Source organism: Eleginops maclovinus, chromosome 7, assembly GCF_036324505.1.
Source record: "Eleginops maclovinus isolate JMC-PN-2008 ecotype Puerto Natales chromosome 7, JC_Emac_rtc_rv5, whole genome shotgun sequence".
In the NCBI taxonomy this organism is placed as follows: Eukaryota; Metazoa; Chordata; class Actinopteri; order Perciformes; family Eleginopidae; genus Eleginops; species Eleginops maclovinus.
This window is the reverse complement of record NC_086355.1, coordinates 13,569,924-13,581,393: the sequence shown is the minus strand read 5'-3', so window position 1 is coordinate 13,581,393 and position 11,470 is coordinate 13,569,924. Positions and strand designations below refer to the sequence as shown.

The 11,470-nt window shown below is 37.2% G+C and overlaps 1 protein-coding gene across 1 annotated transcript in view; it reads left to right on the top strand.

Annotated features, from left to right (window-relative positions):
- The first annotated feature begins 7,730 nt into the window (after positions 1-7,730).
- Positions 7,731-11,470, top strand: part of csrnp3 (cysteine-serine-rich nuclear protein 3) — a 20,984-nt gene continuing 17,244 nt past the window's right edge. The window contains exons 1-2 of the mRNA XM_063887955.1: positions 7,731-7,971; positions 8,825-8,865. The gene's annotated coding sequence lies outside the window, so the exon portion shown is untranslated. The remainder of the gene's footprint in view (positions 7,972-8,824; positions 8,866-11,470) is intronic.

The window sequence follows — 11,470 nt, the reverse complement described above, 5'->3', positions numbered from 1 at the left end:
AAAATTAAGCATCACTTAAAATAAATTTACAGTCTCCTCTGGCTATCAAGTTTAGAGATGACGTTAGATGAGGTTAGCTTTCAGAGTTTAACATTATTTATCTTCCTTTTTGCAACAGTCCGCCTTGACACTCATCAGTCAAAAGTCTATTTCCAAACAATGTTCCATTACATTCTGGTCATTTCTCTACAAGCTGTTGCAAGGCCGAGCAGATTTACCCCATGTTTACTTAGTGTATATATTCAGCTGCACTTCAGCCGACTCTGTTGGTCATCCTCCGACATAGTATGTTGACCTTTACTTATATTTAAGGGCAGACAGACATGGAAACTTTGTATGGAAGTATAATGACTACCGATGGCAGTAAAGCCAAGCATTACCAAAGGATGTATAATTCCTCTTTCACAGTGATTGTGTGATAAAAGGTGTTACATTTAGTTCATAGCTAGGTTGCTTTGTGACACATACAGATATAGAGAGCATTTTTTTTATTTGTCTTTCCTTTAATGAATACCGCCTAATTACTATTATTGCATAGAAAAATGAGATAATTTCAGTTATAACACATTTTGAAATCTCAAGATTTATAGTTGCTTTGACAAATGACTATAGGGCTTTAATGGTTCTTACAATCAATACTTTCACATTACAATTAATTCAAATTTTCAAAAGAGAAAAAGCATGTGCCTTAATTCATCGTTAAAACGAGCGTTAAAATAATCTAGATAATCTTTAAATAATATTCCTATATTCAGGGAAATTCCTGAATAGACCTTTAAAAGATGGAAATCAAACAATGAAGTGTATATTGTTCGGTATAGTACACCAATGTTACAATATAATAACATTTTGAGACAATCTTGTGTCAACCATACGGCTATATATGCCGTAGTGGCATTTGTTTTGAGTTATACATTGTCCTGTGGTCATGCTAGAAAAAGTCAAATCACATGTGAAACGCACATAAAAAAAACCACTCAATTAAGTGCATTTTTAAATTAAATGTGCCATCATGTAAGACTTTGCACACCTCATTAAATTGTGGTAAACTTGAGGTCCATATAACATTCAATTTCATAAATGCATTACAAATGACTTGGCCTCACAATAATTCAATTTGGAAGTCATGAGACACTCATATTTAATGTAGCATTAAACTGTATTATTATACAAATGAGCAACAGAGGCGGTACATGGCGTTACAGTAGAAACCCAGCAGACTGTGGAGAAGCTTTATTCTGCTCTGCAGTGGTTGAGGAACACCACAGATTTGTATCCATACATCAAATACCAAAGTACCCATGTTGATTAATGTTTACTGAAAACTGTTTACTAGACACAACGCCAATTATGCAAAATGTATCACACTTAATTAATATTTGCTGAAGTGAGTGTCTTGCAGTGTAAGCAATTAAATCACGTATCATATCAACTAGACCTAAAGTAGAAACATATCACCGTCACAATGGTTTTGGCTCATGAGAGTAACCAATCCGAATATTTGCAATAGGGTTTTATTTTCCATTCATCTAGTTCTGGTTAGTAGTAGGTCCACTTTTCTAAATCAAGTAATAATACTTCAGAAGTAAACACATATCCATCCTGGGAGAGGACCATGTCAATAATTTGACAACATGCTTTACAGTAATTAAAGAATAGCAAGTATAAACAGGCTGTTTATGTCTAGATGTATGTCAAATTCAACCTGCTTTGCTTAGAGAATGAGTCTTGTAAGAACAAACTCAGCGCGCTAGTCAACACTATACCCTTGTCTGTTTGTACCTAGCAGCCATCTTGTGGGAAAATAGAGTTACTACAACATTAAGGGTTGGTGAACATTATGGCAGACAATGAATTACAAGGGATTCATTAAAGTCTTCAATTTCCTGCTCAATTCTTTCCAAGGTGATGGGGTGTTGAATTATTTCCTGCATACGCTGTACTGAACGCAAAGAGACAAACCATTATGAACGTTTTTAACAAGAGAGACATGAACTCTCTTTCTTCTTGCTGTGTCATAATCACTCTGACAGTGACACCATTGCCCTAAACATAAAGACCCTTTTGTTCACGCAACATAACACCGACCAATAAGATGCAGGTTTTAGGCGAGCTGTAATGTTTTTCTTTCAGTTGCAGCAGGAAAATCTGCATATATATCAACTGTAATATTTCATGCCTGTTGCTCCTGCACTACGATGCAAATTAAAGCCGACTAGCCTGCTGAAACAGTAATGCACTGCGCTATAAGCCCCACAGAGTGTAATGTTCCTCCAATTCCCTAATGATGTAAAAGATATACTGGCAGCATGCTCTGATAAGGGTTATGAGATTTGAAAAACGCCATTCAAGGAAGAAAAAATGGTTTAGGGCTCATTTGACATACAGTACATGTTGGTGTATTTTAAAACCAAATGAAGATTTACTACCGTGCCCACACTAATTTGTTACAGTTGTCATGGATACCATGTCAAATTCGTTAGCGGTTCAGAGTGCTGGAATACGACATGATGATTGGCTCGCACACACTGCTAATCATGCCTTTTCCCAGATTGTTCAACTCTAGTAAAATTACAGTGTTGTACTGACTATGCTAACTGTTCTTGTCACAGAGAACTGAGAACAATAGCAACCAATGACATGTTCAAAATTCCAGGCAGGAGCACATCTTTAAAACACAATGCTTTGTTAGGGCCTGGAATCTGAATCAGTGCTGACGTAACAGACCTCAACTACCCTAACACTTATTATCAAATGCTATTAAATAACGAAGCAGTACAAAAACTGTGAAACTTGGCACCTGATTAATGACAGTCCAATTGTTATTCTGCTTTTCACTCTATTTTGGCTTCCAATGACACCTGACACACATATTTTACTATAAGTTTGCTAAATACCACTACATTCATAACCTTGACACCAATTCTGCCTGTCTGCAGTTTGATGCTTGGCGGGTTAAAAAGCTGCTGGTAACAGAGTTCTTTAAAGTGGTACATGCATCAAAACAGTAAAACAGGGAAGTGAAACTTCTCTGTGGGTTAAACACCAGGTGCAACCCCCTTTCACATTAAACATGTCCTCAATAAAAAGGATTAACTGCAGATGGAAATAAAGAATGCACCATTTATTTTGAATAGGCTGCTTCTGAGGAAATTCAGAGGCAAACTGCATGTGATACAGTGCCATAGATCAGTATCCATTGTGATGGATGTTTCCTCCAAATGGTGAATGAGTTTCTTTTCATTTATACTCTTCCAGTAAAGTCGTGAAAAGCTTTCTAAGATGTAAACAATGTGTCTTTCTGTAACAAACAGTTGGTTCTACAAGTTACTCTGTATTGCTTTTTAGCTGATTTCTTTGAGCTGAATAAGTGCTGAATAAGTTGCCTTTTTGCTTCCAACGCCAGCCAATCTGTCAGTTAAATATCATTTAGCCAGCAGATTTTTCAACAGTCGGATGGTGATGTCTCTGACATTGTTATAGTGCATACCACAACGAAGCATGGACCGTTATGTTTTACCATTTCTCTATCAAACAAGCCTTATGTCTCATGGTGTCAGTGATGTCTTATAGCAACCAATCCTCAGAAACATGTCACTCTTTGCACAACCATGATGAACTGCTTAGTATTGAATGTTTAACTATATAAAGCCTTACCTGCAAGTGACAACTATAACACACCTTCAAAATGATCCGATATAGTATACTGTAATGGCATAATTGTACTTACAGTTGGTGAAAGTGAAGTGTCTTGTCCAGTTCAAAATTCCTCCGCAATTGTATCACCAGGTAGTCAAACTACAGGAGGGAGAAGACACGGGTCACCACACTCGACAGGGTTCCACTTTCTTTGCAGCCTGAGGGGCCTCTATCAGCAGCAGAACATTGACAGGCTGTGCACAAAAGCTCTCTAAGCTCCCCAAAGAGCAACACACTTAATGGTCCTGGTGCTGTACAGCAGGAACTGTTCACACACAGGTAGACACCACAACTCACACAGTGTTTTTACTTCTTAAATTGATTATGTGTACAACTTAATTGATATGACAAAGAGAAGTTACCTTTTTCTTAAAACAGTCCAAAGTGTTTCCTTTTGTGGCTTGGGAGGAAAAATACTCATGATAGATCCGTCCACTGCGCTGTGCTGAATGAAGGACACCGGATAGCCACTGTTAACTTGAGTGGGATGCATAATTCAGAAAGGCCAGAGAAGAGTGTCACATGAAGCCTGATCTTTACAGCAGTCAGGTTACACTGATGACAATTTTCCTGAAATTTACCTCAAGAGAAATTAATGAACACATTTTTCATTATTATTTTTAGGTATTAGTTGAATTGTATACATTTGTATTATTTTTTTTTACATCTCTGCTCACCTTTCCTAATAACTATTCACTAGATTCAATGCAGTTCTTTGTGTGTGCAAAAATACATTTTCTTCATGCACTAGATAGGTGCTAACAGGCTTCATGGGAACACTGAATTCTCCTTAGCACTAATGAGGACTCTAAAACAGAATCATGCTGAAGTGAAATAGCACTATAAAAGCATTAAAATGTTTCTGGATCTTGAAATGAAGACACTTAATCGGACAACAGTTGGTTTGCTGTCAAATTCCAGAATCCAATTTACTTACAGTGTTTACTCATTTTTTTGCCCTGTAATGTAATAAATGATACACGCAAATACATCGGAAACAAATGCAGTTTGGGTGTACCTCTGTAATATCTATTTAAGCATGTGGTCCCTCTGAGCTCGGCTTAATTCCAGGCCTTCTTCAATGATTTAATAGTTATTGGAACAATTATTTCATTTGACATGAGACAAATAAAAAAAAAAATGCATCAGCTTGTGTTGATGCAATGTGGATAATCCTCACTGATTTTAGTGTGGTATTCTTTAGAATGTGTTATTATAGGGACATACATGTAAAGAGTTGTTTGTTTATGTCTACATGACATAGAAATGTAAACTATTTAGTAACATGATGACACAACAAAACATTCGGACATTTTTAAATCCATTTAAGTGTTTCTGTTTTAGTCCGAACGTTTAAGAGAATGTCTACACATTATCACCACCAAGACAGTGAAGCAGGGCTACACTAGTGTTTAATTGCAAGTTACAGCTAAGCTATCACTGATAGAGATATACAAATGTGTTCAATATAACCCTGTAAAGATACATCTTACAATGTCATAGTAACAAAAACCTTTTAAGTGCATACATAACAATATGAACATCTTACGCTCACCAATAGGCTACACTCAATATTTAAATGTTTTATTAAAGAACAGCACTTATTAATATACCAGTTTCATTCAACTATAACTACAGAGAGGAGCCTAAATAAAAACACCGTGTGAAGGAATAAATCCTTAATCCTGGAGGCTTGCCTTTAAGACTATATTCAGGTAAAATGAACATCTACATTTTCGGTGCAGCGACCAAACATTAAGCTGCCTGCAAGACAATACTCAGGTGAAACAAATGAGACCTTTGCGAAATATCAACGTTTCTAAAATTCAACAGAAGTGTTCAACACGAAATCAAACAATGTCTTTGACACTCGTCCAAATAAAGCTCAGACATGAAGTTGACATCGTTTTTTATGTTTATTGTTTTACCATTAACTACTCACCTGTAAAATACAGATGCATTCAGCAGCAATGAAGACAGATCTGAGGAGTGGGCGGAAGTTTCCCCCTCAACAATCCGGGTCGCAAATAGACCCATTTCCTCCAAGTTCCACCTTTGCTGCCTACAATTAATATGTGTTTTAAACATACATACTTGTGAAAAAAAGGACGTGATTATCAACTGGAATATTAGGCCCTTGAAAAACAATCAAATTAACTGTTCAATTGTTTTCAATTTGATAAACACAAAAAGTTGATGCACAATTAATGGTGTGTACCACATCTTATGTACACATTTGTAAATCAGGAAGGGAACCTTTTTAATAGCATTGGATTACTTCGTTTAAAGAACAAACAATGGAATTACCTTGATTTTGAAGTTAAATTAAACGTTTGACTATTGCAAATGTTTCTTTGTTGTTTTATAACCCAATATAAGTTGGATACTTTGCATAATGACCCAATAATAAAGTCATTATTCAAAATCAATCAATCACTACACATGTAGTCAAGAGAAACTAGTTTTTTCATGCTCCTACATGGAAGCTGGAATTGGCTTATACCCCACCTTGTTACGGAGGTAAACACTTAAAGTTCTCCTCAAAATCAGTAATGTAAACAGCACATCTCAGTTCAGACATAATTTGACCCCCATGCTTCAGAGAGCAGCTGTATCTTTGCATGGCTGACACAGTTAGCTGTTACTGTTTACCTTGCCTTGGTTTGTGGTTGGACTAAAATTGTTGGTGTAACTGAAAGAATGCTTTTTCAGAATGAGTTCTTTAGCGTCATCTACTGCTCTTTTTGAGATGCACAGGCAGCCTTCATGGTGGATATTCAACCTCCTCATATAAACATAACAAAAACAAATGTAGATACCTAACTGAGAAGTGACTATGTGTGTTTGTTCTGTGTGGCTATTGTTTATGCTGGCTCAGTCACACTGTCATTACTGTGACTCTTGAATAGAACATAGCCATTATTAGTAGGTAGTTGTATGGAGAAGAATATGTGTGTTGAGTGCACTTTTATGGCTGAATACAGATACTTTTATTCTGAACATACAACATTCACTTCCCATCTTCATGAATGTAGTTAACAAGAAGGCTAAAGTATATCACATTGAAAATGAGGGAAGAACATAATTCTCTCTCCTCTGATCTCAGTAGACTCAGAACCAGTCATAAACCCACCCACACTTTTGGCTCTTTTTGGAAATAAACTCGAACAGAGATTTCTTTTTTTTCTTCTTTTTATCATTTTTGGGCCTGCAGCACATGTATAGCCTAGTTTAACACTGTGGCCACAAGATGGCAGTGTGTGCGTCAGGGATTTATTATGAACCTTGAACCCCCGAGAATTTATGTGTTGGGGACTGGATGTTGAATATTTTATTTCCACAAAAAGAAAAGCTCTCATGTTGCATTGTGCTCTAACCTAGCAGAGACCCCTTACTTCTGGCTGATCTGACTCAAGTAACCCAGCAGGGACTAATTAAATTTGATATAGTGGGACTACGGGTGCCAAGGCAGCTGTTTCTTTTTATAAGCCTCTCCATGAGTTTCATTACCATATGTGGCTTGTTTAAAAAATACAACTAATAGAAAGACCAATATAAAAGGCTACTATACATTTTGAGGGCTGTTGTACAAATGTTGAAGCAGTGGTGCAAAGTTCAGCTTCTAAAATAACTAATAGCCTCGTAGAGACAAACAATTAGAAAAAGATAAACCCCTGTGGAAATCAAAGTCACCTGGATTTTCTGATTTAGTCTATTTAAATGAAAAAGAAAATGAACCCTCTATACTTTTAGCCCTTTTGACTGAAAGGACTTTTCATTGACAAACAAAAAAATCAGGTGATATAAAAAATAAAAAATAAAAATGTGCTTATAAAACATTAAACATCGCTTTTTACATGTTTTGATGTCCTGGTTAAGTTCACCTTCTTTGGCAGCAGTCATCGCGCATGATGGGATGTGCGTTGAAGCCTACAGTGGGCAGCAGCAGCGCTCTGCGGCTGATTCCTGGTTTGTAAATCCATGATTGGACAGACTAAGTCACGTTGTCCGTGAAGCTGTCAGTCCGATGCTGCACCATTGTTCCCTCAGCAGCCGGAAGGAGTGCTTGTCAAAGCACACTTTTATATGCGACAATTGTGCCGGTTAGTCCAATACTAAGCGTCCTCGGGAAATCCGGCACCGGCTTTTAATGATCTGACAGCGGTGGAGGATTTCCGCAGAGGAAAAACTGGTTTGGGGGGAAATTGTGAAGTCCATTGAGAGAGGGGCGTCATTGACTGGTTGGAAACTGGTGATTTAACGAAATGAATGGTGAGTATGAGAGATCAGAAATCTTAGGTAATAGCCCTGCCCCTTTGGGCTATTTGAACGCATTGATTAGATGGGGAAAGTATTAGCCTGCTTTTTTTTTTTTTTTTCCACCTATTTTCTCTGTTGCATAAAAGTCATCATACATGTTATGTGTTTGCCTGCGGTAGTGTTACCCTCAATATATTTGGACCTATCCCATAATGATTTGTCAAACTCTTCTGTGCATCACACTTGGTGTGCTCGGGACTTGTGCTTCTAATAAATAGTCATTCTATTTTAGGAATTGTATGACTAATTCAAGACCACTTTCTCTTTGTTGCATACACCACCTCGACCATTTCATTGTCCAAACACTAAAAGGTTCACTGCTGCTCATGTAATAGACACAGAGCCCAAAGGGAACCTGCATGTTAGAGCTCCTGTCCCTTTGTGTAAAATGTTGAGGTTTCACATGTGTGGCACATAGTCTAATACTTGGACAGGCTGACTGGTATATAGCAAACTGGCTCATAGCCTGTCATGCAGACCACAGGGAGGGGTGAATCTGGTTCCCTGCAGAGCCTCCTGCAGAACAGGCAGAGGTGTCATAGATCTTGTTCCGCTCTTGCCTCCCTGGGGATGCCCCCAGCCTTCCCAGCTCTAAAAGTGGATCACAAAGAGATTTGGGTAACACTCTGTCAATCATCTATACATGAATGTCCAAATTGCAAAGTTTCCATGACACAACCTGTGTACTTCAGCATATCCAATACAAAATACTGACTTTGTGACAAACAACTTACAACATTAGAGATCAGACAGTGACTTGTACGTTGGTTGCAGACTAATTATTTATTTTGTCTCTTCTTCACAGAACAGAGGCGGGTCGCTGCAGTGTAATAGATTTTGCTTAAGGTAAGACCACATCTCTTTCTCATTGTCTTAAAATATTATTCTGCAGGCCGTCACAACTTATTAACATATTGCATTTACTGTATAGCTGCAAGATAGATATCACTCAAAGCTCGCACAACTGTTGCTACGCTGCCACAAAAGACCCTCTGATAACAAGATATGTTGTGATTTTGATGCAGACAACAGTGTTTAGTTATTACAGACAGCCACGCTATTCTCCTTGGATTATATTGCGTGTGATGTCAAAATGTTAAAAAGAGGACATATTCTTTCTAGGGTGTGCTGTATTAGGTGCTTGATATTTATTTCTTACATTAAATCAACCATCAATGCTGCCAAAATATGAAAACCAGCCTTTGACATGGTTCCTAGGCAGTAAAGACAAGTTGTTTTTACTGTTTCCTTTGAAGCCATGTAGTGTTTATGTGTTTACAATAATGTCATCAAATGATGCAGTTATGGGATCTTCCTGTTTTTACGTATTACAAATGGCACAGCTTTATTCCTCCATGCCTTATTTATTGATCCTCCACCAGCCTCTTTTGTCAGAAAAAAAGACAGCACAGACAGTCGAAAGCATGCACAACATCCGACCATGCACATGGAAAATCACACAACCATTCCCATCTTGTGATTGAGATCTGAAAGGTGAGGGGGGGGTGGGCAATATGTGCGGGCCCTCTTTTCTTGTGACTGTGTATTCTTCCTCCTCAATCCATCTGTCTCCTCAATCTATCAGCACCCAATCCTCAGAGGAGCAGAATTTAATTGGTACACGTGGCACTGAGTTAAAGGACATTGCAACATTAAGTAGATGTATTTACTTATGAAAAGCTGCATCATTAAGCTGGCTTATTTGAATAAGAGTTCCAGTCATGCTGCTATTACATACTGTAGCACAGATGGCTAAAGCTTGATAACAGTCAATGTGGTCCATTAAAGATTCACAGGAAAGGTGTTATGGCTTAATAACGCTAAGGACAGTTCCCTGCAGGAGTCTGGTGTGGGTGAATTGCCTACATACAAAGCTTCTACATACATGCATAGCAACAACCCTTTTGTTTTCTCTTATGAGGAAAAAAACAAACAATCTGCAGCTTTATGCTCCACCTTGTAGTCAAGGGATTAACTGTGAGTGAGGTCAAAGGGCAGATGTAAATTAATAAGGGGAATTGGATTGCTATTTGGATTAAGCAAGACAATTAAAACAATACTTTGGAGTTTAAAATCCAAAGGGTTGTTTACATCAACTACTTGAATACATTGAGATGTGAGTTGTAAGTCATCACTCTTTGTGCCTCAAACACAACATATTATTTTAAATTGCAAAATAATAAACCATAGGAGTAGGAATTACAGCATGAATGGATTATGTATCAATATGTTGATACAGCTGATTCATAATTCTTATATTCCTGCACACAAAAGGCATAATTTGTCAACCCTACTATTTGCTCATGCTACATTTCATTTGTTGTAATTTTAAATGAAACATGGCATCTATTTTATCTACATATTTATTCTAATCTGTTCTAAGGATTTATTCCAAATAATTTGAATAAACAACAAGTTTACAGGCAGTTAAATACAGCAACATTTCTGCAGACCATAAAGTGTCTGATTTTATATGAATATATTTGTTTTTGATCATTGTGGATGTTCTGTGTAATATCCAATTTATGTTAACAGTTGGCGCTCTCAGTAATATAACATTCATTCTGTTGTTCACTAATGGCCAATGTTCATGTTTTATTTCTCCCCCCATGCAACGAAGTAAAATTGCAGCATCAATGATGAACAGGGATGTAGTGTGAACTAATATCAACCTTTCAGATTAGAGAGCAGCTTTGTGCGTCTCAGCAGCGTTCATGGTTTCAATTTAGATGCTTTTGATGTGACTGTGGCTCCTTCCTGACTAAGCTCAGGGCTTTCACGGTTCAGGATTGTGCTCTCTTGAGATGTTGCCATGACACCTATTTCCAATCTTTTGTCCACTGCCAGCTTATTAAACGTTGGGAAAAAGATACGCATTTCTGGACCTTAATTACTTTTGTTTGTCAGTGCCTGTTAAGCCAAATAAATGCTATAATACCGTATATATCCAGACAATCAACATCTGAAGTTATTCGGTAATATTTTGTCCTATATTTAATTTACCAATTAATATTCTTATTCAGTAATGCCACAGCATTGGAACACACATTTTTTTTATGATCAAACTAAGGAAATCTCTCTTTTAAGATCTTTAAGATATGTCCATATATTTCATTTTCTCAACAAATACTATACACCCTGGGCTTGTAAGAATTTACAAGCCAAACTCTATTTGTACTTCAAATTAGACATAGACACACCCCATTTATAAAATATTTAATTAGATTCTTAATATTTCACTTTTTCTTTGATTGGTTGTGCTACATGTTAATTGATTATTTAACCACTGTGCCATTATGAGCAGGTTTCTTATATATCACAGCCCTTCAAAAAGTAATGCAAACTGTTCGGTTTGTGTTGGCCCAGTTAGACAGGTCTCTTGCTTTGACAAAGGTCTTTGTGATCAAAAGCTTGGATAATATGTGTGTGCAGAGGTTTTTAACCAAGTGTC